General features: G+C 45.0%; 1 long non-coding RNA gene across 1 annotated transcript; it reads left to right on the top strand.

Annotated features, from left to right (window-relative positions):
• Positions 1–22,786: 22,786 nt before the first annotated feature.
• LOC143863749 (uncharacterized) lies at positions 22,787–26,749 on the top strand. The gene is made up of 3 exons (XR_013240960.1): positions 22,787–23,094; positions 23,561–23,763; positions 24,603–26,749. It is a non-coding gene; the product is annotated as an uncharacterized LOC143863749 (long non-coding RNA).
• Positions 26,750–27,165: the final 416 nt, after the last annotated feature.

Below are 27,165 nucleotides of genomic sequence, written 5' to 3'. Positions count from 1 at the left end.
TCACGCCCAGTCCAACTAGCACCTCCTCTCCTGAGAACTCTGCACAGCGGATAAGGCCTGATTGCTCAATCTCCTTCCGCATCAAGGCGAAAGTCTCTTTGTCCTCACTCTCGAGGAGCGGCTTTCGACTTAATTTGGAAGTTTCCGGAGTGTCCCACACTAGAGGGACAGGCCAGGGCTCACTGACCTCCTTATCCTCGACGTAGAAGAACCTATTCTTCCATGAATGTATTGACGAGGGGATACCGGTGATGATTTTGAGTTCAGGGCGCTGGCTGATGTAGATCCAGCCCCCTTCCTTATGCCTCTTCAGATGTGCACAAGCACGGAATAGCGACAAGATCACGCTCCTCTCTAACCGGCCGTGGACAAGATACAAGAACCCAGTCAGTAGTCTCCATGAGTTCGGAGCTACTTGAGCTGGGGCCAGTCCGTAGTATCGAAGCACCGCTGCGAAGAATGGGTGCAGAGGAAATCGGAGTCCCGCCCTCATCGACTCCTCATAAATACAGAGATCTCGACTCTCGTTACAGGCTCTGTCTCCCTCTATAGCTGCCTTCAGTTCAAATCTTGGAGGCACACAGTACTTATTCCTAATGTCGCCTAGCATGGACCTGGTGAGGTAGTTCTCTTCGACTAGAGCTCGCAGGTTGTATTTTGGGTTGGCATCCATCCGCGCTCTAGCGACTACCTCCACCGCCTGACCAGGAGGGAATGTTGTAGACGCCTCAGCAACGTCACTTTCAACACTCCCTTCTGCTCGGGAGAGACTAACAGTGGGAAGTGGAGTGGCGTTTAAGTCTAAAAACACCTCCTCCTTGTCCCCTTCGTCGTCACTATCTACAAGATCTACTCTAGCGGACGTCCTAGCCATTACAGGCTCCTGCGGCGGCCTAAATTCTGAACTACTGCTAGTGGAGGACTCCGTACCGGACTCGGAACTCGAATTACTATCAGACATGTAGTAAAGAGAAGGGCTGAGAGGAATACCGGTGAGTGGAGCTCGTCAAGTCCTTGCGCAACTCGAACTGCGAACTGCGAACTGGGAACTGCGAACTGCGAACTGAGAACTGAGAAGTCGAAGCTCCCAGAGCAAGAAAAAAAAGAAAAGATGAAAAGTAAAAAGTAAAGAATGAAAGGGGGTAAAACCTCCTTTTATAGCTTTTCAGAGGCGGTGGGGCATTAAATACGACGCACGCATCTCGAGGACACTCGAATGGCGCCACGTGTCCCATATTTATGACGGACACATTCTCCCACTCAAAAATACGATCTAGCACGCGCGTGTTCCTACGTGCATGAAAATTCACATCTCCGCTCCGTACTACATGCTCTGCACTCCATGCTCCGTACTACATGCTCCGCACTCCATGCTCCGTACTCCGTACTGGATCTTTAAATCCGAACTGGATATAACGCGTTTCAACAAAACGACAAAAACCAGTCCGGTCCGAACCGGACTGGCCGCAAGACGACAAAAATCAGTCCGGGAAAATCCGAACTGGATATAACGCGTTTCAACAAAACGACAAAAACCAGTCCGGTCCGAACCGGACTGGCCGCAAGACGACAAAAATCAGTCCGGGAAAATCCGAACTGGATATAATGCGTTTCAACAAAACGACAAAAACCAGTCCGGTCCGAACCGGACTGGCCGCAAGACGACAAAAATCAGTCCGGGAAAATCCGAACTGGATATAACGCGTTTCAACAAAACGACAAAAACCAGTCCGGTCCGAACCGAACTGGCCGCTAGACGACAAAAATGAGTCCACATCCGGACTCAACTTCCAGCCGGACTCCGGACTGGACCTCCGGACTCAACTTCCAGCCGGACTCCGGACTGGACCTCCGGACTCAACTTCCAGCCGGACTCCGGACTGGACCTCCGGACTCCACTTCCAGCCGGACTCCGGACTGGACCTCCGGACTCAACTTCCAGCCGGACTCCGGACTGGACCTCCGGACTCAACTTACAGCCGGAGTCCGGACTGGACCTCCGGACTCAACTTCCAGCCGGACTCCAGACTCCACTTCCAGCCGGACTCCGGACTCCACTTCCAGCCGGACTCCGGACTGGACCTCCGGACTCCACTTCCAGCCGGACTCCGGACTCCACTTCCAGCCGAACTCCGGACTGGATCTCCGGACTCCACTTCCAGCCGGACTACGGACTCCACTTCCAGCCGGACTCCGGATTGGACCTCCGGACTCAACTTCCAGCCGGACTCCGGACTGGAACTCCGGACTCCACTTCCAGCCGAACTCCGGACTGGATCTCCGGACTCCACTTCCAGCCGGACTCCGGACTCCACTCCCAGCCGGACTCCGGACTCCACTTCCAGTCGGACTCCGGACTGGATCTCCGGACTCCACTTCCAGCCGGACTCCGGACTGGATCTCCGGACTCCACTTCCAGCTGGACTCCGGACTGGACCTCCAGACTGAACCCTCCGATTCACTTCCACACAACACCTGTCCATCCAGATAAGCGATCAACCACACTTTCCCAAGTCACTCAATGACTTGGAAAACTGGGGGGCAACTGATGGGGTGTAAAAACTCCAGCCACTCACAGGCTGCCACCTGTCTCAGAGCAGGTGAATTCCAGCCACTCACAGGCTGCCACCTGTCCCAGAGTAGGTGAACTCCAGCCACTCACAGCCTGCCACCTGTCCTGGAGTAGGTGAACTCCAGCCTCTTACAGGCCGCCATCTGTCCTGGACACCTGTCCAGGACACCTCACCAGGTTTTCCATATAAAAAGGGATTCAAAGCTCAAACCAATGGGTAATGCGAAAATCCCTTCTCTCCCTAAACTCTTAGACATCTCCCCTTCACTCCTGCTCATACTGACTTGAGTGTCGAAGGGCCTGTCCGGAGTAAAACCCGGTCTGGTCTTCTGACCTCGCTTGCCTTGTGCAGGACTCAGCCCTCATAGCAGGACTCTCTCTCTCTCGACCACCTCACTCCTCGTTCACCCCGGTCCTTCAGGACTCAGCTCCCCTAGTCATCCAGCTCAGCTCTTACATCACTGTTGTACCTGTTACCGATTTTAGGTCTAACACACTACAACAACAAGAGAATTACTATAAACAAAAGCTCATATATCAAGACCAGATGTCCTCCAAATCCTTAAGCACAACTAGGCAGGCTCTAGAGACCGCACCACCGCGTATCATTACAATTGAAAGAAGGCTGAGTTTGGAAAAGAGGCTTGAAACCATTCACGAGGAAAGCGAAGGCCATGGTTTTAAGGAAAAGCCTTCGGGTTTGGCGGATTCAGCAGGAGACTTAGTAAAGAAATGCCCCTCTATAGTTGTTGGGTGACGGGACTCATATGTTATTCACATTGAAGATCTTGTCTAGTGTAATTTGTAACTATTTCAGGTAAACGGTGAGATCTACACCCAAACAGGGCCTATGTGTGCGTGCGACATAGAGTACACTTTTAGTAGCTAGGGGTGCAGGGTTGGGTTTGGTTGAGTTCGGGTCGGGTTCAGGTTCGGGTTGAGTTTTTCAAACCCAGGTTGAGTTCGGATCGGGCTCAGGTTGAGGGCTTGGGCAATCCGACCTGAGTAAAACCCTACATTTTTAATCATATTTTTTTCTACTATGCTTAAAAACACGAGCTGGGTCGGGTTGAACTTGGATTGGGTTCAGGTTGATTGAGGGCAAGTTGGACTGGCTAGGTACAATCTGCAGCTTCACGGTGTTTGAGAGTGTGTGTGTATATATATATATATATATATATATATATATATATATATATATATAGTAGAAGAGAAATTGGAGAATTATTGTCCATTTAACACGTTAGTGTATATGATTTTTACCCTTTTTTGCCCTCCCCACTTATCTGTACATAATATCTATGAGGGTAAAATAGACATTTAATTCACCCGAAATATAGCAGTCATCATTATTCTTTTACCATTAACCCTTTGCTGATATCTAACATCTAACTCTATGAGAAATTATTTGGGGGTAAAATCGTAATCTACATACAAAAAGTACCAACACAAGGTTCCTGTCTATGACAATTACGGAAAAAAAACTTCCGAGAAGAGGTAGAGACATATGACAAAGACGAAATAACTACTTTATATTACTCATGTCGGACACTTGCAAAATATTGACGGATTCCGAGCACCTGAAGAGGAACAACAATTACTGAAACCTCTCTCGATTGGAGAGCTAGGATCAGCCTATATCGATTGGAGGGCTACGATCAACCTATGGAAATTATTTTATGGGTACAACCAATTGATGTTGTGTTCCATCACATGGACAGTTTGGATCAACCTATAAAGCCACATAATTTCAATCTTACCCCCCTATTTTATGCTTTTTTAATAAAAAATCTATAGGGTGATCTTAACCATCCGATTTAAGAGGAACAACATATTATGGAAACCTCTATAGATTGGAAGGCTAGGATCAGCCTATGGAAATGATTTTTGAGGCACAACCTATTTATGTTGTGTTCCATCACATGGACGGTTTGGATCAACCTATGATGTGGTCCGTACAGTTCTTTGTCGGGGTATATATATATATATATATATATATATATATGAGAAAACGGTTCCTACACATATGTGTAGAGAGTTCTCTACACACTAGCTTAAAATACAGTGGGGGCCCACATTGTTTGGGTGATCCAAGCCATCCATTTTAAAGGCCCTCACATAGATAGGGTGTCTACAAAAAATCAGATCCATAGGATCATCCCAACCCTACGATTTGTGGAGGTAAAATGGATGTCTTTAAACCTTCACAAATTAGTCCATTTTTTGCCTCCACAGTTTGAATGGTTAGGATGATCCTATGGATCTGATTTTTTATGGACACCTATCTATGTGAGGGCCTTAAAAATGAATGGTTTGGATTACCCAAATAATGTGGCCCCCACTGTATTTTAAGCTAGTGTGTACATAACTTATCTACACATATGTCTAGGAACCGTTTATATATATATATATATATATATATATATATATATATATATATTAGATTGGAGGGCTAGGATCAGCCTATGGAAATAATTTTTGGGGCACAACCTATTTATGTTGTGTTCCATCACATGGACGGTTTGGATCGACCTATGATGTGGTCCGTACAGCTCTTTGTCGGCCCGTGCATCGTACGGGGTTTTTTACTAGTATATATATATATATATATATATATATATATATAGGGAAGTTCCTATATAGGGGTGGCAATGGTTCGGTTTCGGTTCAGTTCGACCCCAAACCAAACCGAACCGAAATTTGAATCGGTTTGGTTTTACCGAACCGAAACCGAATTTTCGGTTCGGTTTCGGTTCAGTTCCGCCAATTTTGCCACCCCTTACTCATAATCATTGAAATATTCGGTTTCAGTTCGGTTTGATCCCCAAACCGAACCGAACCGAACCGAAATTTGAATCGGTTTGGTTTAACCAAACTGAAACCGAATTTTTGGTTCAGTTTCAGCTCGGTTCCAGTTCGGTTCGGCCAATTTTGCCACCCCTATTCCTATAGTCCCTTTCCTCTCCTCTTGAATGCAGCAGTACTCTCCCCATTAAAAGTCTCTATCTTGTCAGCTGGCTTGGGGTTGGAACTCCCACCTGTAGACTTTTTTTGGTATTCTAAGAAGACATTCACTATTGGATTTAATAAGGGAGAGATGAATAAGCCTTGAAATACAAAGCTTGCAAGCACTCTCAAAAATAAAAAAACGTTAAAACTCTCTCTCTCTCTGCAAAAGAACGTAAATGACACTCTAAATTTTGTTCACTTCAAGAACAGTATATATAGATCTCGGTAATTTGAATGATGAAAGGACTTTGACCACATATCTACCACTTGCGTCCTACGTAAAATAAAATATTTCAACCTCATCTACCACAAGTCCTATAGAACCAAAAGTCTTTAGTAGGTATCTAACAAGGCATATCCAAACCGTTCAAGTAAAGAGTAAAAATAAATTTTCTAGAAATCAGTCCTAAAATTAAAAAACTCCATGAGTAGGTGGTGATTAGTTCACATGCACCACCTATATTATTCAATAGAGTTGTACTAACTAGAGGGCTGCGGACATGAGAAAAGCCATTTGCTGTAGTTGTACTAGTGAAGGAAGGTCCCCTTAATGCATCAATACTACTCATATGTTATTGTCTACATTTAATGCTCCAACAACAATAAGAAGACCAATTCTTTTCACAAGAGAAGGACTTGGCAGGGGAGAAATGTGATCATTCACTAAGCTGGACAAAACCACTTCACCGAAATTCTGGTGAGGAGGTAATTGGTTTTCATGCAGATCTTTTACTTTGAAGGGCAATTTCAACACCAAGTATTCTGAAAGGGGTTTTACAATGGTGTTTGCAGCCATGAGCTTCCAAACCTGTTCTTCCTATCCAATGAAGATCTCCTCTTCATCAGCAATGTGCTTTTGAAAATTGGAATTTGCCTTCTGTTGTGCCTCTGGCTAGTATTGATTAATTCAACACTGGGCCAATAACGCTTGTAAAACAGTTTGTTTTCGGACAGAATGGCGCTCCCGGCAGGTATTCAAGTTTTTTTATTGACCTGGATTCTCGCAAAGGATAATTTTCTCTGCCCGGGCCCGTTCCTGACCAGAAGTGTGCTTCCGGTCTTTGTGGAGACGAACCGGGGTGGACCAAGCAACGAGTACCTGAGTTTTGGTGAACTGGATTTCTGAGCAGGTTTGGTTTTCGGCCCGGGCCCGTTCTTGACCAGAAGTGTGCTTCCGGTGTTTGTGGAGAGGAACCGGGGTGAACCAAGCAGCGAGTACCCGAGTTTTGGTGAACTAGGTTTCTGAGCAAGTTTGGTTTTCGGCCCGGGCTCGTTCCTGACCAGAAGTGTGCTTCCGGTCTTTATTGAGATGAACCGGGGTCGACCAAGCAGCGAGTACCCGAGTTTTGGTGATCTGGGTTTCTGAGCAGGTTTGGTTTTCGACCCAGGCCCGTTCCTGACCAGAAGTGTGCTTCCGGTCTTTGTGGAGACGAACCGGGGTGAACCAAGCAGCGAGTACCCGAGTTTTGGTGAACTGGGTTTCTGAGTAGGTTTGGTTTTCGGCCTGGGCCCGTTCCTGACCAGAAGTGTGCTTCCGGTCTTTGTGGAGACGAACCGGGGTGGACCAAACAGCGAGTACCCAAGTTTTGGTGAACTGGGTTTCTGAGCAGGTTTGATTTTCGGCCCAGGCCCGTTCCTGACCAGAATTGTGCTTCCGGTCTTTGTGGAGACGAACTGGGGTGGACCAAGCAGCGAGTACCCGAGTTTTGGTGAACTGGGTTTCTGAGCAGGTTTGGTTTTCGGCCAGAGCCCGTTCCTGACCAGAAGTGTGCTTCCGGTCTTTGTGGAGACGAACCGGGGTGGACCAAGCAGCGAGTACCCGAGTTTTGGTGAACTGGGTTTCTGAGCAGGTTTGGTTTTCGGCCCGGGCCCGTTCCTGACCAGAAGTGTGCTTCCGGTCTTTGTGGAGACGAACCGGGGTGGACCAAGCAGCGAGTACCCGAGTTTTGGTGAACTGGGTTTCTGAGCAGGTTTGGTTTTCGGTCCGGGTTCGTTCCTGACCTGAAGTGTGCTTCCGGTCTTTTTGGAGACTAACCGGGGTGAACCAAGCAGTGAGTACTTGAGTTTTGGTGAACTGGGTTTCTGAGACGGAGTGCTCGGAGATTTGCAAAGAAACAGTATCCTTTCTCATTCACACTCAAGCGTACTTACAACGGCATTCGCTTTTGCGCCAAGTGGCCAGCTATTGATAGTATTTTAGGAGGTTTTTCGAATTCCAGATGCTCCCCAAGTGTTTCCAGCGTGTAACTCCCTGGGCGAATTACCTCTTTCACCCGGTACGGCCCCTCCCAGGTCGGGGAGAGTTTGCCGACCTTCTTCGGTTGGGAGATAGCAGCCTTCCTCAGGACTAGGTCCCCGGCTCGGAACTCTCTTGGGCGTATCTTCAGGTCGTGATAGTTGGACACTTTCTGTTTGTAGGCCGCGACCCTGATTCGGAATTCTTCCCGGGCTTCTTCCAGCAAGTCAAGGTTTGCGCGGAGCCCATCTCCATTGAGCTGCTCATTGAAGTTGGTGACTCTGGGACACGGGACGCCAACATCGACGGGTATTACGGCCTCAGTTCCAAAGGACAAGTTGAATGATGATTCCCCCTTCGCAGTGCGCGGTGTGGTATGATACGCCCATAGGACGTGATAAAGTTCGTCTGCCCACCAGCCTGCCTTTTCGTCCAACCTCTTTTTGATCCCCTGGAATAGGATTTTGTTCGTTACTTCAGTCTACCCATTCGTCTGAGGGTGCGCCACATAAGTGAATCTTTGTTCGATCTTCAAATCAGAGCAGAATTTTTGAAAGTTTTGGCAGTCAAATTGTCTGTCGTTGTCTGTTATCAAGACGCGGGGTATCCCGAATCTGCAAATGACTGACTTCCAGAAGAAGGTCTGCACGTTTTGCTCCGTGATCTGGGCCAGAGGTTCAGCCTCTACCAACTTGGTAAAATAGTCAATGGCCACCACGACGAACTCACATCTTCCTGAGGCTAGTGGAAAAGGGCCCAAGATGTCCATCCCCCATACTGCGAAAGGGAGTGGCCTGATGATCGGGGCCATGGATACAACAGGTTGATGAATGGTGGAAGAGAACTTTTGGCATCTCTCGCATCTTTTGACCAGATCCAGAGTGTCTTGTCTGAAGGTTGGCCAGTACAGGCCTCTCAGCAGTACTTTGATGGCCACGGCCTTGCCCCCCACGTGTTCTCCACAAATTCCTTTGTGTGTCTCTTGTAGAGTGTATGCGGCGTTGCTTGGCCGGAGGCATTTTAGGTACAGAAGGGTGTACGACTTTTTGTACAGGCTCTCACCATCCAGGGAGAACCGGGCTGCTCTCTGTATCACTTTGCGGGCTTCCTTCTTTGCTTCGGGAAGCTTCCCCCTACGCAGGTACTCGATGATCTCGTCCATCCAGCACGGCTCGTGCTCGACTTGCATTACTTCTATGGCCTCATTTTTTATACTGGATTTCTTAAGAAATTTCATATACATATACTCCTAAGAGTGGTGTAACCGGATGCTGCCAGCTTAGACAGCACATCTGCTTTGGTATTTTCCGTTCTAGGGATTCTGATGACCTCGAAGTTTTTGAACTTGCTGGCCAACTTGCGGACCTTGGAGAGATACTTAATCATGCGCTCGTCGCGGGCCTCATAGACTCCTTGGATCTGGTTTGCGACCAGCTGGGAGTCGCAATAAACCTTCAGGCTTTGGGCGCTGGTCTGGACTGCAAGGTTCATTCCGGCGATGAGAGCCTCATATTCTGCCTCATTGTTGGTTGCACGGAATCCGAACCTTAGCGCGTAATCCAAAACAAAGTTATCAGACCGGGTGAGAATCAAACCGGCTCCACAACCAACCTTGTTTGAAGATCCGTCCACATATACTTCCTAGATCGGTTCGTTGGACGATGGGTTCTGTTCTGCCGGTATAGGGATGTTTTCTGTTCTTACTGGTTCAGTCTCAGCTTCTGTTCGTTCCCCAGTTGTAGTTACCTTCTCTACAACCGGGGTTTGGACAATTTCGGACTCGATGCTTTACTGGTGGATGGTGCACTCGGCCACGAAGTCTGCCAGCACTTGGGCTTTTATCGCCAGCCTAGGCAGGTACTGGATATCAAATTTGCTCAGTTCCACGGCCCATTTCACAAGTCACCCTGAGGTTTCTGATCTGTGGAGAACCTGTTTGAGCGACTGATTGGTCAGGACCTTGATTGTGTGGGCTTGAAAATACGGCCTCAGTTTTCTGGCGTATGCCAATTTCTCAACCCGCTGGTACCTGATCTCAGCATCGTGTAGGACCTTGCTGACATAGTAGACCGGTTTCTGCTGGTTGTGCTCTTCCCGGATTAGCACAGCTGCCAGTGCCATGGGGCTTACGGATAGGTACAAAAGCAGCTCCTCCCCGGCTCTGGCTTTGTCAACAGCGGTGGAGAGGACAAGTACTAGTTCAACTCCTCGAATGCAACTTGACACTTCTGTGTCCAGGGTGCTGTTTTGATTCCTTTGACAGCGTTAAAGAAAGGCAGGCTTCTCTCTGCAGATTTTGAGATGAAGCGCCCCAGTCCGGCCACCATCCCAGTTAGCCGTTGTACTTCTCTAATGGTCTTTGGTGGAGTGAGCTCCACCACGGCCTTGATCTTTTCTAGATTGGCTTCTATCCCTCTCTGGCTTACCATAAAACCTAAGAATTTTCCCGAGTTGACACCGAATGTGCACTTGGTGGGGTTGAGCTTCATGTTATGCTCCCTTGGGACTTGGAATGTCTCTTTAAGGACGGGGACATGATCTTGTGCGCTCTGGCTTTTGACCAACATGTCATCTACATAGACCTCGATGTTGCGGCCAATTTTCTTTTCGAAGAGCTTGTTTACGAGCCTCTGATATGTTGCCCAGGCATTCTTTAGGCCGAAAGGCATGACGCGGTAACAATACGTCCCCTGATCTGTTATGAAGTCTTTGGTATATCTGATTCATACATTCTGATCTGGTTATGCCCGGAGAAGGCGTCCATGAAGCTCAGCAGTTCATGACCTGCGGTGGCATCCATCAGCTGGTCAATTTTTGGAAGCGGGTAGCTATCCTTGGGACAAGCTTTGTTCAGATAGGTGAAATCAATGCAGGTCCTCCACTTCCCGTTGGCTTTCTTTACCCGGACCACGTTCGCTAGCCAGTCCGGATATTGGATTTCTTGAATGAAGTCAGCCCTCAATAGCCTCTCCACTTCTTCCTTGATCGCCTACCGCCTTTCCAGGGCAAAATGTCTCCTTTTTTGTTTCACCAGCTTGCAGGTCGGATCGACACCGAGTCTGTGCGTGCTGACCTCCGGATATATGCCGGCCATGTCTGCGGGAGCCCATGCGAAGACGTCTACATTGTCTTGAAGAAACTGGGTGAGGTTTTGCCGGGTGCTACTGTCCAGAGAGGAGCCGATTTGGATGACCTTCTCGCCATCATCTTCGAAAAGAGGAATGGGGATGAGGTCTTCAGCGGATTCATTCACTTGGGTTTCATCTCTTAGATCAAGTAGCTCAATCGGCAACGATTCTGATGCGTTTTTGCCTTTGAGTGCCATGGCATAGCACTCCCTGGACTGTGGTTGATCTCCTCTGACTTCTCCCACGCCGTATGGCGTTATAAATTTCATCTTCTGTGATATGCTGAGGCGACGGCGCGGATGAGGTTCTGGCCGGGTCGTCCCAAGATAGCGTTATAGACTGAAGTGGAAGACTCAATAAGAATCACTCAATAGAATAATAATTAATTGTATGGTAGAAATTGTATCCTTTAAAGGAAATTGACTCCTTTAGCTTTAGAGAGAGCGGCAGATTCTCTCTTTTTTATACGCAATTCTTCATCTTGTCGATTTTGAATAAAAAATGTGGGGTTTCAGTGCAACTTCCAACTTTTGGAGTCGGGCTTGCACCCAACATCCTATTTCTAACTTTATCTTTATGATTCTTTGTCTCCATCCTATCGTACCTTGGCTGTAAGCTCGATAAGGACTCGGGTCCTGATCAAATGGGGCAGGGACCAACTAAAGGGTGACGCTGCTTTCCTCAACTTAGAAATTGTATCCCCATTTTTAGATCTTATAGTGGGCCTTAAATAGTGAAGCACCTTAAGGTGGAAACAAAGGAAGCTAAGGAGAAGCAACGAGGAGTGTAATTGGAGATTCTCATCTCTTGTGAAACGGGTTGGATAAGTGTTTAGTGCATCGAGGGAAGATCTACGTTCTAGTTCAATGTCCTATGGGAACCGGTTGTTTGAATGCTCGCTCTCGGCTCTATCCCAGCAAATGACTCGACTTGAGAACTTCATCAGCCCTAGCGGTTATGATACTCAGAAAATTTTGCACCTATGAGAATCGAAGCTTTGCACGTTCAGTGATCATCTACGCAATAGCTTCCAGCACCGGGTAGGTGTCAGACTCTATACATCGTGTTGCCACTTAGCAGAGTCCTGTGTTTTTAATAAACAGTCGCTACCCCCTGGTATGTGCCGCTTTCTCGCGCAGTTCTCGAGACTTTTCTTATTAGTAGTCTTTTCCGCTTGTCCTAACTTTGTCTTTGTTGAGGTGGGCATCGGATTAGCAGGTATATAATTGTCGGGATGCCCCGAAACATTAGGAGCATAAAAAATCCAAATGGCCCGGAGCAGTGAAGTGAGGTCCCTAAGATTAGGGACCGCACTGAACGACTAAACCGTTGCTAAGGGGGCCCGCTCGGATAAGGAATAAAGCCCTTTCCTTGCGCGCTCGCGTGCTTGTGTACTTGGGGGCCGCGTCCTAAATAGTCTAATCAAACCTGAATTATCACATTTGAGTTTCCGGTATAGGCTCTCCTACGTTAAATACGAAAAGTCTGGTGCCCTGCTCGCCATTCATTGAGAGCAAGCTCTAACTATCAGTTCTCACTCAATCCAAGGCGAAAACGAAGCATTCATTTCATCTTCTTCTTGTAGCGCATTCGGCTCCTCGCCCTATAATTTTAAGAAGTATAATAACTAGAAAACCGCTAGGCCATATGAACTTGATAGGGAAAGACGGCCCTCGAAGCAACTCATACAGAGACAGAAAGCCCACCCAAGGTGCAGACGTTCCTTTGTCCGAACCAATGTAGTCTTTATGTTGAAACTGCAATTGATCACGACTTCCCAATTGAGATAGATGTGGGTTCGCCCGCCCTTCAGCCCTAGCTTAAAAGTGTGAGTGGATCTTTCTCTCCGGCCCGGGAGATCGCTTCGCTTCTGGTGACTAACTTCTACCACTTCAATCAATGGCAAGCTAAAGCTACCTTTCATCAATCAATGAATGAATGAAAAGGAACCTCCATGTGAGGGGTTCGAGGACCTGTTGGTCAAAGGAAAGGGGAGGTCCAGATTTCGGGATGGAGCCGTATGACATGAGAGTGTCACGTACGGTTCCTTTGAGAAGGGTGTGGCTCACTACCAGGAAGTTGACCATTGCGAAAGCTTGACAGGGCGGTTCCCAGACGAGTACTGGGAGTTCGATCTGTCCTTCCACTTTAACAATTTCTCCCAAGAAACTGAACAAATCAGAGTTTGCCGGCTTCAAGCGGTCGTCTCCTATCATCATCTGTTTGAATGCATGATAGTAGAGGATGTCGGCCGAACTCCTGTTGTCGACGAGCAACTCCCAGTTCGCAACTAGCATGGTTATGACAATGGCGTCGTCATGGGGGAGTATCAAGTTGCAAGATTCGCGTCTGAGAAGGAGATCTCATTCTATGTCTTCATCTTTTTGCTGAATGTGTGCACGACATTGACTCGGTGTGCATAGGCCTTTCGAGCAGCAGATGATGTACCTCCGGCGGCCGGTCCCCCCATAATTGCGTTGATGACCCCATTAGGCTGGGATCGGCGCATCTCCGGCTGTGAGCTTGATGGTGGGGGAGATTGATTCCACGCAGGGGGCGGCTGTGACAGTCGAGGGCTCTGGCCCTGAAGGCTCTTCTCCCTGCGCTCTCCCCTGTGGCCGTCATCTTTGACATATTTTTTCAAGTGTCCCCGATTGATCAGCAGCTCGATCTCTTCCTTGAGCTGCCAGCACTCGTCTGTGTCGTACCCGTGGTCCTTGTGGAACCGACAATACTTCGACTTGTCTCTCTTGTTTCCTTTGGAGATCATCCTGGTCGGCCATCTCACGAATTCTTCTCCTTTGATCGCGGCCAGTATGTGTCTCTGGGAGGTGTTGAGAGAGGTACAGTTCTCTTCTCTCCTCTGGGGGGGCCTTTCTCTTCTGGAGACCTTATCATCCATACGGTGCTTGGTAGGGTTCTTTTCTTCAGAGGTCCTCCTTTGGTTTGAATCTAAGGCTGCCAGAGTCTCCTCCACGACTATGTACTCCTCGGCTCCAGCCATTAGATCCGCCAGTGAGTGCGGGTTTTGGCGAGCTACTGATCGACTAAAATCATTGGATTTAGCACCGGTGAGGAGTGCATTCATGGCGGCTGAAGGATCCAAATTTGGCACTTGGAGGGCCTCCCTGTTGAATCGGCTGACGAATGTTTTCAGATGTTCATTATCCTCCTGCCGCAAGGCCATTATGGATGCTGTTGTTTTCCTTGGCCTCCGGCTGCTCATAAAATGGCGGACCAGATCATCCCCAAAGTCCTCAAAATTGCTGATGGAGTTCGGCTTGATCCTTGAGTACCAGTCCTGGGCTGCACCGGTCAGTGTGGTCGGGAATGCTCTGCAGAGGAACCCGTCAGAGGTGCCGTGGAGGAGCATCATAGTCCTGAACGTCTCCAGGTGGTCTATAGGGTCGCTGGTTCCGTCATATTGCGGAACGGTCGGCATTTTGAACCCTCTGGGCGCTGGCGCATTCATAACGTTGTCGGTGAACGGCGGTCTGTTTGAGAACGTCTTTACAGCAGGCTGGCCATTCTTCACTTCTAACTGCAATTACATTCAGCACTGGAAAGTGGTTGTAGAGAAATCAAGAAAATTTTGATATTTATGCATAATACCCTTTATAATCATACTTTATGTACTTTGGGTAACTGCAGAACCTTCGATATATTTATAGTGAATTACGGAAAGGGGAAGTTGAGAAGCCTGCCCATAGATAGAAGGATGATTCTCGATGGGGTAAGCTTGCTCCCTATGTTTCCTTTCATGGTTATGAATGTATAATATATGTATTAAGTATACTGTGTGGCATCCTTCCTTAAGTTGCATGTAAAGAAAAAAAAAAGGGAAAACTTTTGAAAAAAATGTCCCACAGAACTAATAAAATATAAAAAAATTGCGAAGAAAATTCAAATAAAATCACAAAAACAATAAAGAAGATGTGAAGATTTCTACTATCTTTGAGAATACTCAACTCAACTCAACAAAGCCTTTGTCCCAAACTAGTTGGGGTCGGCTAAATGAATCCTTTAGAAAAAATTCATGAAGATGGTGAAAAGAATCTACCCGACTCTAATCCTTGCTCTAGTTGGGTTCTTCTACGTGGATCATTTTCTTCCATTCTATCCTATCCAAGGTCATGTTATCTGTTATGTTCCTAGCTATCAAGTCTTTCCTCACTGTTTCAACCCAAGTTGTTTTCGGTCTGCCTCTACCTCTTTTTACTCCATCAACTTGACACGAATCGTCTCTTCTCACTGGAGCATCCAAAGTCCTACGTTGGATATGTCCAAACCATCTTAAGCGGTGCTCTCTCATCTTCTTCTCAATTGATGCCACCCCCACCTTTCTACAGATGTCTTCATTTTTAATTCTGTCTAACCTTGTGTGGCCGCACATCCATCTAAGCATTCACATCTCTGGTACATTCATCTTATGCACATGCTACTTCTTGGTGGCCCAACATTCTGAGTCGTACAGCCATGCTATCCTCACAGGTGTCTTATAAAACTTTCCCTTCAACTTGGTAGGGATTTTACGGTCGCACAGAACCCTTGAGGCAAGCTTCCACTTCAACCAACCTGCTCTTATTCTATGGTTTACATTATCTTCAATCTCTCCTTCCTTATGTAGAATTGAACCAAGATAGCGAAAGATATCCCTCTTAGGTACCTCATGTCCAGTCATATTTACTACACCCTCGTCCTGCCTCCTTGCATTGCTAAAGTTGCACTCCATATACTTTGTCTTAGTCCTACTCAGTATAAAACTTTTGGATTTCAAAGTAGTTCTCCATAATAATAGGGTTAATGCTCTTTCTCTCCTCCACAACCTTGAAATTAAAATTTTATCATATGACCCTAAAACGAAGCTCCTTAGGAATATAAATACTTTCAAATACCAAAATTACCCTTAATACATGATAAAGTGTAATACTACCTAGAAGATCAATCATCGACATAATATAAATCACAATGAATCAATGGTAACATTCATTTACATCTTGTTAGAAAATGTTAAATAAAAATTAGTTCACAAATAGCATAATAAGTTGATAATTAAGATAGTTGTAAACAATAAATTTAATGCAAATTTGCAGCTATGCATGGATGCATGCATGTATTCTATATATTATAGGATTTGCTAAGGGACCATCGCAGAAGGCATTTTGCGGAATGGCTGTTCCATGAGAGTGCAGCTATGTAGGCTCACTTTTCAACAAATTTTGTCTTATTCATTCAATTCATCTAAGGTGGCTGCACTCTCATGAAACAGCCATTCCGCAAAATGCCCTCCAAGATGGTCCTAGCAAATCCCATATGAGAATGTCTAGACAATTTCGCACAAAGATTTTTTGTGGCCGAGGGAAGAGCAACATCATAGTCTAAGTTGTCTAGTGAACTGGGTTTCCAAGGAGCGTTGGTTTTTGCTGTCCGAGCTTGTTCCGGACTAGGAGTGCGCTCCCGGTCTTTGCGGAGATGAGCCGTGGCGAACCAAGCAGCGAGTACCCTAGTTTTAGTGAACTGGGTTTCCAAGGAGCGTTGGTTTTTGCTGTCCGAACTTGTTCCGGACCAGGAGTGCGCTCCCGGTCTTTGCGGAGACGAGTCGTGGCGAACCAAGCAGCGAGTACCCTAGTTTTAGTGAACTGGGTTTCCAAGGAGCGTTGGTTTTTGCTGTCCGAGCTTGTTCCGAACCAGGAGTGCGCTCCCGGTCTTTGCGGAGACGAGCCGTGGCAAACCAAGCAGCGAGTACCCTAGTTTTAGTGAACTGGGTTTCCAAGGAGCGCGAGGAGATTTGCAAAAGAGTTTCTATCATTCACATTCAATATATGTTTACAAAGTCAGTTTTACGCCGGGTGGTCTATCACTGGTAGTATTTCCGGAGGTTCTTTGAGTTCCAGGCATGGGGTAGTAGCTGCTCCCCAAGCGTCTCCAGCTTATAACTTCCCGGGCGAATCACCTCTTTTACTTGGTACGGCCCCTCCCAGGTTGGGGAGAGTTTTCCGACCTTCTTCGGTTAGGAGATAGCAGCTTTTCTTAGGACTAGGTCCCCTGTTCGGAATTCTCTGGGCGTATCTTCAAATCATGATAGTTCGACACTTTCTGCTTGTAGGCGGCGACCCTCATCCGGGATTCTTCCCTGGCTTCTTCCAATAAGTCGAGATTTGCGCGGAGCCCGTCCCCATTGAGCTGTTCGTTGAAGTTGGTGACTCTGGGAGACGGGGCGCCTACATCGACTGGTATTACGGCTTCCGTTCCAAAAGACAAGTCGAATGGTGATTCCCCTGTAGGTGTGTGCAGAGTAGTACGATACGCCCATAAAACGTGAAAAAGCTCGTCTGCCGATCGGCCGGCTTTTTCGTCCAGCCTTTTCTTAATTTCCTGCAGCAAGATTCGGTTCGTCAGTTTTGTCTGCCCATTTGTCTGAGGGTGCGCCACTGAAGTAAATCTTTGCTCGATCTTCAAGTCAGTGCAGAATTTTCGAAAGTTCCGGCAGTCGAATTGTCTACCGTTGTCTGTTATCAGAAGGTGTGGGATCCCAAATCTGCACACCACCGATTTCCAAAAGAAGTTCTGCACGTTTTGCTCTGTGATCTAGGTTAGAGGTTCGGCCTCCACCCACTTGGTGAAATAGTCAATGGCCATCACTACGAACGCGCGTCTTCCGGAGGCCGGTGGAAAGGGGCCCAAGATGTCCATCCCCCATACTGCGAAGGGGAGTGGACTGATGATTTGGGCCATAGACACAGCAGGTTGGTGGATGGTGGGGGAGAATTTCTGGCATCTCTCGCACCTCCTGACCAGATCCAGTGCATCTTGCCTTAAGGTGGGCCAGTATAGACCTCTCAACAACACTTTGATCGCCAGGGCCTTGCCCCCTAGGTGTTCCCCACAGATCCCCTCATGCGTCTCTTGTAGGGCGTACGCGGCGTTGCTGGGGCGGAGGCACTTCAGGTATGGGAGGGTGTACGACCTTTTGTACTGGCTCTCACCATCGAGGGAAAACCTAGCTGCTCTCTGTGTCACTTTGCGGGCCTCCTTCTTGGCTTTGGGGAGTTTTCCACTACACAGGTAGTTGATGATCTCGTCCATCCACCACGACTCGTCCTCTACCTGCATCACTTCGGTGGCTTCATTTTCGTTACTGGATTTCTGTAGGAACTCCATACATATACTCCCAAGAGTGGTGTATCCGGATGCGGCCAGCTTAGACAGCATATCTGATTTTGTGTTTTCGATCAGCTCATTGATGCCACCGCAGGTCACGAATTGTTGAGCTTCATGGACGCCTTCTCCGGATACAACCAGATCAGAATGTATCAGTCGGACATACCAAAGACTTCCTTTATAACGGATCAGGGGACGTACTGTTATCGTGTCATGCCCTTTGGCCTAAAAAACACCGGGGCCACGTATCAGAGGCTCGTGAACAAACTCTTCCAGAAGTCTATGTCGACGATATGCTGGTCAAAAGCCGAAATGCACAGAATCATGTGTCCGATCTAAGGGAAACATTCCAAGTCCTTAGAGAGCACAACATGAAGCTCAACCTCACCAAGTGCACTTTCGGCATCAGCTCGGGAAAATTCTTAGGGTTTATGGTAAGCCAAAGAGGGATAGAGGCCAATCCAGAGAAGATCAAGTCCGTGGTGGAGCTCACTCCACCGAAAACCATAAGAGAAGTGCATCGGCTAACGGGAATGGTGGCCGCACTGGGTGCTTCAACTCAAAGTCCGCAGAGAGATGCCTGCCTTTCTTCAACGGCGTCAAAGGAATCAAGATAGCACCTTGGACAGAGGAGTGCCAGATCGCGTTCGAGGAACTGAAGCAGTACTTTTCCTCCCCACCGCTCCTGACAAAACCAGAGCCCGGGGAAGAACTACTCCTGTACCTGTCCGTGAGCCCTATGGCACTGGCAGCGGTGCTAGTTCGAGAAGAACACAACCAACAAAAACCGGTCTAGTATGTCAGCAAGGTCCTGCACGATGCCAAGATCAGGTACCAGCGGGTCGAGAAATTGGCCTACGCCGTGATCATGGCAGCCAGGAAGTTGAGACCGTATTTTCAAGCCCACACAATAAAGGTCTTGACCGATCAGCCGCTCAGGCAAGTTCTCCATAAGCCGGACACCTCAGGACGACTCGTGAAATGGGCCGTGGAGCTGAGCGAATTCGATATCCAATACGTGCCTAAACCAGCGATAAAGGCTCAAGTGCTGGCAGATTTCGTGGCTGAATGCACCATCCCCCAGCAGAGCACTGAACCTGAAATCGCCCAAACCCCGGCTGTGGAGAAAGAGACCACAACTGAGGAGCAAACAGAAGATAGGACTGGAGCAGAAATCATCCCCGTATCAGCAGAACAGGATCCATCGGCCGCCGAACCGCTCTGGGAAGTGTACGTGGACGGATCTTCGAACAAGGGTGGCTGTGGAGCAGGTTTGATTCTCACCGGGCCTGACAACTTCACTTTAGATTACGCCCTGAGGTTCGGATTTCGCGCATCCAACAATGAGGCTCAGTATGAAGCTCTCCTCGCCAGAATGAATCTCGCAGTCCAGACCAGCGCCCAAAGGCTGAAAGCATACTGTGACTCCCAGCTGGTTGCAAACCAGATTTAAGGTGTCTATGAGGCCCGCGACGACTCTGTTGCCATTGGATCAAAGTAAGGCTAGAAGAGAATCATGAAAAACTGCTAAAACTAAGGATCTAAAACATGAAAACCTGTAAAGTCGGATGAAAACCACTAAAATCTAACATGGTGAGTGAGATCAGCCCACTTCAGGAAGCCCTGTTCACTCATTAACTAGGGTAATTTTGGGGTGTTTCACCCATGATCATGTGCTTATGTATCATTATTGATCCTATCCTGCAATGAAACAGCCCCAAGATCTAATAATATTAAAAAAAAAAAAGAAGAAGGTTGCGTTAGGTTACCTTATGATTCATAAATAGGTGGGGCCTTTAATTGGTTTGGATGCTCCTACTGGGCCCCTTGATGCATACATGGCTGAAAATCTGCAACAATCATCCTAATTTTTGTTGCAACCAATCGACTTACCCATAAGGTGCTATTGTCAGTATTGCAGGAAGAGGGATCACAACAGACGAGAGCGAGAAACTCCTGCACGTCTCTCCCACGATGGTTACTATCCCAGAAAAATGACTTCGGCCATCTTTGTTAGGCCGACCGGCTCACATTAATTTCACTATTCATTTAATGATAGTGTCTTTTAGTTATAGAAATTATATAGAATCAATATAACTTACGAAAAGAACAACCTAACGTAACCTTGAGAACCTATCCTCTAATCAAACAGCCCCTACGAGTTATAAGCTAAAAACTACCATTGCTTATGATTCATAAATGTCAATGTTGTACCAAGTTACCTTAATTATGGGGGCCTTTAATATCATTTCCCAAAAATAAAACATGTAAAATACTCACACATGTTCCCTTAGTTGTACTAGATGTACTCCTTCATAAAGGCGGCATACTAAGGGCATTGATGAATTCAACCCCCCGCCCCCCCTACGGTTATGAAGCCACAACCGGTGTACAACCATATCTCTCTCTCTCTCTCTCTCTCTCTCTCTCTCTCTCTCTATATATATATATATATATATATATATATATATATATATATATATATATATGAGGAAAATGATTGTAAGCTTGAGCGCACCAAGCTTAGGTGAACTTGAGGGCCCAAAACTCATGCGTCCCACATTTTTTGTGGTGATCCAAACTATTCATTTGCAAGGCTCCATCATAGATAGGGTGTGTACCAAAAATCAGCTCCATTGGATCATCCTAACCCCTCCAAAAGTGGAGAGAAAATGGGCAGATTTGTGGCAAACGGTGTCTGTCCATTTTGCCCTCCACTTTTGGATGGGTTAGGATGATCCTATGGAGCTGATTTTTTGTACACACCCTATCTATGTAAGGGCCTTTCAAATGAACGCTTTGGATCATCCTAACAATATGGGCCCACATGAGTGTGTGTATATATATATATATATATATATATATATATATATATATATATATATATATATATATATATATATATCATGACTTTTGGACTTTTGGTGGGTACCATAACCAATACTCTCCCTTCTATCTTCTCTCTTCGACGCAAATCCTTGGTGAGCCCAACAATGAATGGTTTAGATCATTGAAGAAGGTGGACCCCGTAAAAAGTGTACTCTTTTAAAAAACCACTTCCACCTACCTAGTTCAAAGATCCTAACAGTTCATTTTTGGGGCCCAACGTATAGAGCCCTTGCCCATAAAATCTCCATATATGATCCAAACCATCGGACAACCAAACACCGGTACAACTATTACTCTCTCTCTCTCTCTCTCTCTCTCTCTCTCTCTCTCTCTCTCTCAACATGAACCCTTGGTGGGGCCTAACAACTGAATTGTTTAGATCTTTGAACAGGGATGGCTTCACCCATACTTATTCTCATAACCAATATTGTCTTTCTTCTCTTTTTAATACGAACCTTTAGTGGAGGCCAACAATAAATGGTTTAGATCTTTGAAGGTGCACACCATAAAAAGTGTCATTTTTGAAAAAGAAAAAACTTCGGCTCACTTTTTAAATAGGCCCCATAAACCATCTCTCTAGGATGATCATAACTCTTTGATACCGCCGCATGGTGCCATCATATTAGATTGAAGGGTTAGATCATCTGATGGAGATCATTATTTGGGGCACAGTCTATTTTCGATTCTTGACAAATGAACAGTTCGGATCAGTGATCAAAGTGGCCCAATGAATTTTCTAAAAAATTTGTGGTATGTGATGTATGCACATAGGTGCCATATAATTGGTGGGTCCAAATGTATATTGTGTTCGTTCCTAGGTGAGTATATATTTTGAAAAATACAATGAAGCCCACTTTGTTTGAAGATCCAAACCTGTTGGGACCCAATATTAGTAAATTGTGCCCCAAAAATCATCTCCATTAGATGATCCTTACCCCCCTAATCTGTATATATAAAAATCTCTATAGATCCTAGCGTTAGGATCAGCCAATGGAGATGGTTTTCATGGTACGACATATTTACGTTGGGCCTAACAACTAAATCGTTTAGATCTTTGAACAAGGTGGGCCCCATTCTTTTTTTTTAAAACGCATGCACCTGCATGACACACATATTTACTAAATAATTCATTGTGGCCCACATTATTCTAATATATTGACTGTTCATTTGATGGGCCTCAGTGTTAATAGGCCTCTCCCCAAAAATCATCTCCAGGTGTTGATCCTAACTCTCCGATCTGGATCATCTTATGGAGATGATTTTATGGGCAAGGCCTCTTTACGTTGGGCCCAACAAATGAACTGTATGTTTGAATCTTTGAACCAAGTAGGCACAAGTGAATTTTTTTTTTTTAAAAATACATTTTATGGGGTCCACGTTCAATGATCTAAACCATTCACAAACCAAGGGTTTGTGATCATGAGAGAAGAGAGAGTACCGGTTGTGGTAAAAGTTGGGACTAGGACCACCAAAGTTCATGTAGAGAGAGAGAGAGAGAGAGAGAGAGAGAGCACAAAAGGCTTAAACTAAAGGGAAGTGATAGATTCGCACCTGTTTTTTACTTGGGACATATCAGTAAGTTTTTTACTTGGGACACATCAGTAAGTTTTTCTTGTGCCAAGAGGCACCCAACTTCCACATATAAATACATTGTAACAGCATGTAAATTGTTGTCTATGATATCCTAGTAATATCGCCCTCATATAAGGGCATTATTGTCATGTAACAATATATTTTGTATATATAAAGCAACCAGAGAGTATTAGATTCAAACTCTCTTCACATTGCAGAATCATTTTCTTTCTCATTATTTTCTTCGAAATGGACTTCCAAATGGATTTGGGGTGTATTTTACAGTCTCGGGAGCACAAAAGCATCTTAGTCACTGGTTCTACTGGCTTTCTAGCAAAGAGTATTATCCTTTTTTCCTTTAGCTCTTTTGCATTGTCTGGTATATTTGTTTTTAATGATAGTTTTTCTTTCAAATAAATGCAGTTTTTGTGGAGAAACTACTTAGAGTTCAACCTCATATGAAGAGGCTTTTTCTTCTTTTAAGGGCTACAAATGATGAAACTGCTAGGCAGCGCCTGCAAAATGATGTATGCCACTACACTTCATTCTTTCTTGTAATATCATTTTTTAACTCCTCTTATCACTCAAGCCTCTTTAAGGAGGAGGTATCATATCTGTGACACAACCAGTTACTCCAAAAGCTTAAGCTTTTGGAGACGGTGTTATTTAATCTTTTATACTTAACACTCCTTTCACGTGTGTGGCCCCTTTTTCTAGGGTTGGCCTACAGATGGCACATGTGGCTCATCTTTTGTGTTTGGCCATTGCATGTGGATTTTTGGTATCAAGGAGGTTTGAACTTAGGACCTTTGGCTCTGATACCATGTGAAAGCTACCAGTAACTCCAAAAGCTTAAGCTGATGGTGATGGCATTATCTAATCTTTTATACTTTAACTGACTTACCCATTAAAAAACTTAAAACTGAGTTTTGTCTTTCTGAAACATCAAACCAAGATGTTATGTATCATATCTTAGCTTTGTTTTATTGTCAGGTTATGGAGAAGGAGGTATTTAGGATCTTGAGAGAGAAGCATGGTAAGGATTTTTATTCATTTATATAGGACAAGGTCACTCCTGTTGCAGGGGATATCACTTGTGAGAACTTGGGAATAGAGGAGAAAAGTCTCAAGGAAGAGATGTGGAGAGAAATCAATGTCGTTGTAAATGTGGCAGCTACGACAAACTTTGATGAGAGGTGATGTTGTATTGCAATACTGTCATGTAGTGTACGAAAATGAAACAGTTCCAACCTGGTTTTGGATCAGGTTGGGTTGGAATTTCCTCCCAATGTGTTGGGAAAAGCCAACTAGATTTAATATCGAGTTGGGTTGGGGTTGAGGCTGTGGGCAATCCGACCCCCAACTCGACATCCATCGTTTAAATTTATTATGATTTTCAAAATTTTAGGCTTAACTCAACCCGGACCAACTTGGGGGGAAAAAAAAAAGGGTTAGCCAAGCCAGGTTAATTAGGGTTGAGAAATTTAATAGGGGGTTGGGTTAGAGTAGACCATCCTCAACCCAAGGCTTGGATTTGGTCGAGTTATGGTTAGGGAATGATATCTCGGATTGTGTTAGGCTCGGCCTCAACCCGGCCCAACCCGGCTCGAGTTGCACCCCTAGACAAAACTCAACATGGATGAGAACTGGGCAAAGATAATACTGAGTTAAATTGGGAGAGTCAATAATTAGCTTGGGAAGTTTTTAATCAGTTTACAAATATGAAACCGGTTTCTAAAATCTCAGACTTGGGCGAGAACTCGGTCAAGTTAAAAAGGAGTAGACATAAGCAAGTCCATAATTGGCGAGGTCATTTTTTTATCGATTCGGGCAAGTTAAAGGAGTTTTGACTTTGTGATGACAAAACTCAGGCTTGAATGAGAACTTGGCCAAGACAAAACTGAGTTGAGTTGTGCGAGTTTGACTCAGTGCAGTTTTTAAAATCTGACTCTGCAGTTTATAAACAGTGAATGAAACCATTTTTTATTTTTCTTTTGAAACTCAAATTATTAATTTTTTTAATAGTTGTCTATAGGTATGATGTCTCTTTGATTACTAATACCATGGGAGCTAAGCACGTTTTGGAGTTCGCAAAGAAATGTGTGAAACTAGAGATACTTCTCCATGTTTCAGCTGGTGAGTCTATATAGTGAGTTACCAAAGAATAGATGATTATCATTATTTTTATCTCGGCTATGAACTTATTCTTGAAGTTTGATTCCTACTGCTCCTCTTCTCCTACTCCTTTTCCTCTTCTCTATCTTTTCTTCTTCCTCCTCCTGTTTTCTCCTCCATTTATTATTTGATCCATGTGCTTGTAATTAAGAATTGATTTCTTCTTATTGTTTGATAATTTAGCCCTCTAATGAATCACATTTCATCTTGTGTTTTAGCATATGTTTCTGGGGATAAGACTGGACACATATTAGAGAAACCATTTAACATGGGTGAAACACTAAATGGAATCATGCGTTTAGACATTGAAGCAGAGATGATATTGGCAAATGAAAGAATGAGGGAACTTCGTGATAATGGAGCTAGTAGAAAAGCAGAGACTATTGCCATGAAAGAACTCGGAATGAATGCAAAGGTTTGAAACACTCAAGTAGGATTGACCGTAGATTGCAAATTTTGAGATCAATGTTTTTAAAATCAGAATAGCCCAGAAATAGGCATGGTAACCAGAATACTAAGTTGAGTGTAGGTGTGTCACGCCCCCAAACCGCGCACACGGTTGAGAACACGACAGCGCCGTACACCTGCAAAGTAAATATTAAAATCATTAACAACTATCTAATTTCTGAATAATATTAAAGATCCCAAATAATCAATGATTTCACTATCATTAGCTCTCTCTCCACCCATAACAATAAATCAATAAAGTCTCAAACACATATCCAAATCAATACTCATTGTCTAAATCAAAATAGATAAACTACTAAACGTTAGTGGTACGTCCTAGGCTTCCACTTCATTGCCAACGCCACGAGGTTCAAAATCTGAAATTGTTAAACCACAGTCAACCTAAGTCCAGTACATAACAACAAACTAATACAGTGCAGAATAGCATGCCAAGAAGAATTCAAGGAATGATAAGTAAAAAAGAATCGATGTTCAAAACTAATGTTTATTCAAGAGGGCCAAATCTGACGTTGAAAAGTCAATAGTCCATATCTAGTGTAAGAAGTCCACAATTGCGAATGTCACAGTTCCTATAGGTCAAAGTATAAAGAGATAGCATATCAAAAGTGTTCAAAGGGGTCAAAGTTCTTATGACACTTCTTCTCATTGGCTTAGTCACATAATACAATAATATACACCACAATATAGCGTGGTTCTAATGACATGCTATTTTGCGCCGACTTTCCGCGATGCCGGAACTAGTTCCTTGTTCTTAATCACATACCTGTTGATAGGGCCAACGGATGGCTAGTGCCATATATGCCCCGCTGGCAAGTGTCTTTTTCGGAGTTCTCGATTCTGAGCCCCATGAAGTGTTCAACATTCATAGGTTCACATGGGTATCAAATTCATAGGGTTGTATAAGTATCAAAGGCATGGCGGTGCCCCAAGATCTAATAATATTAAAAAAAAAAAAAAGAAGAAGGTTGCGTTAGGTTACCTTATGATTCATAAATAGGTGGGGCCTTTAATTGGTTTGGATGCTCCTACTGGGCCCCTTGATGCATACATGGCTGAAAATCTGCAACAATCATCCTAATTTTTGTTGCAACCAATCGACTTACCCATAAGGTGCTATTGTCAGTATTGCAGGAAGAGGGATCACAACAGACGAGAGCGAGAAACTCCTGCACGTCTCTCCCACGATGGTTACTATCCCAGAAAAATGACTTCGGCCATCTTTGTTAGGCCGACCGGCTCACATTAATTTCACTATTCATTTAATGATAGTGTCTTTTAGTTATAGAAATTATATAGAATCAATATAACTTACGAAAAGAACAACCTAACGTAACCTTGAGAACCTATCCTCTAATCAAACAGCCCCTACGAGTTATAAGCTAAAAACTACCATTGCTTATGATTCATAAATGTCAATGTTGTACCAAGTTACCTTAATTATGGGGGCCTTTAATATCATTTCCCAAAAATAAAACATGTAAAATACTCACACATGTTCCCTTAGTTGTACTAGATGTACTCCTTCATAAAGGCGGCATACTAAGGGCATTGATGAATTCAACCCCCCGCCCCCCCCCTACGGTTATGAAGCCACAACCGGTGTACAACCATATCTCTCTCTCTCTCTCTCTCTCTCTCTCTCTCTCTCTCTCTCTCTCTCTCTCTCTCTCTCTCTCTCTCTATATATATATATATATATATATATATATATATATATATATATATATATATATATATATATATATATATATATATATATATATATGAGGAAAATGATTGTAAGCTTGAGCGCACCAAGCTTAGGTGAACTTGAGGGCCCAAAACTCATGCGTCCCACATTTTTTGTGGTGATCCAAACTATTCATTTGCAAGGCTCCATCATAGATAGGGTGTGTACCAAAAATCAGCTCCATTGGATCATCCTAACCCCTCCAAAAGTGGAGGGAAAATGGGCA

This window comes from Tasmannia lanceolata, unplaced genomic scaffold, assembly GCF_043159265.1.
Source record: "Tasmannia lanceolata isolate RefF3 unplaced genomic scaffold, GAP_Taslan_0.1 ptg000044l, whole genome shotgun sequence".
NCBI lineage: Eukaryota > Viridiplantae > Streptophyta > Magnoliopsida > Canellales > Winteraceae > Tasmannia > Tasmannia lanceolata.
This window is presented reverse-complemented; position numbering and strand designations above follow the sequence as displayed.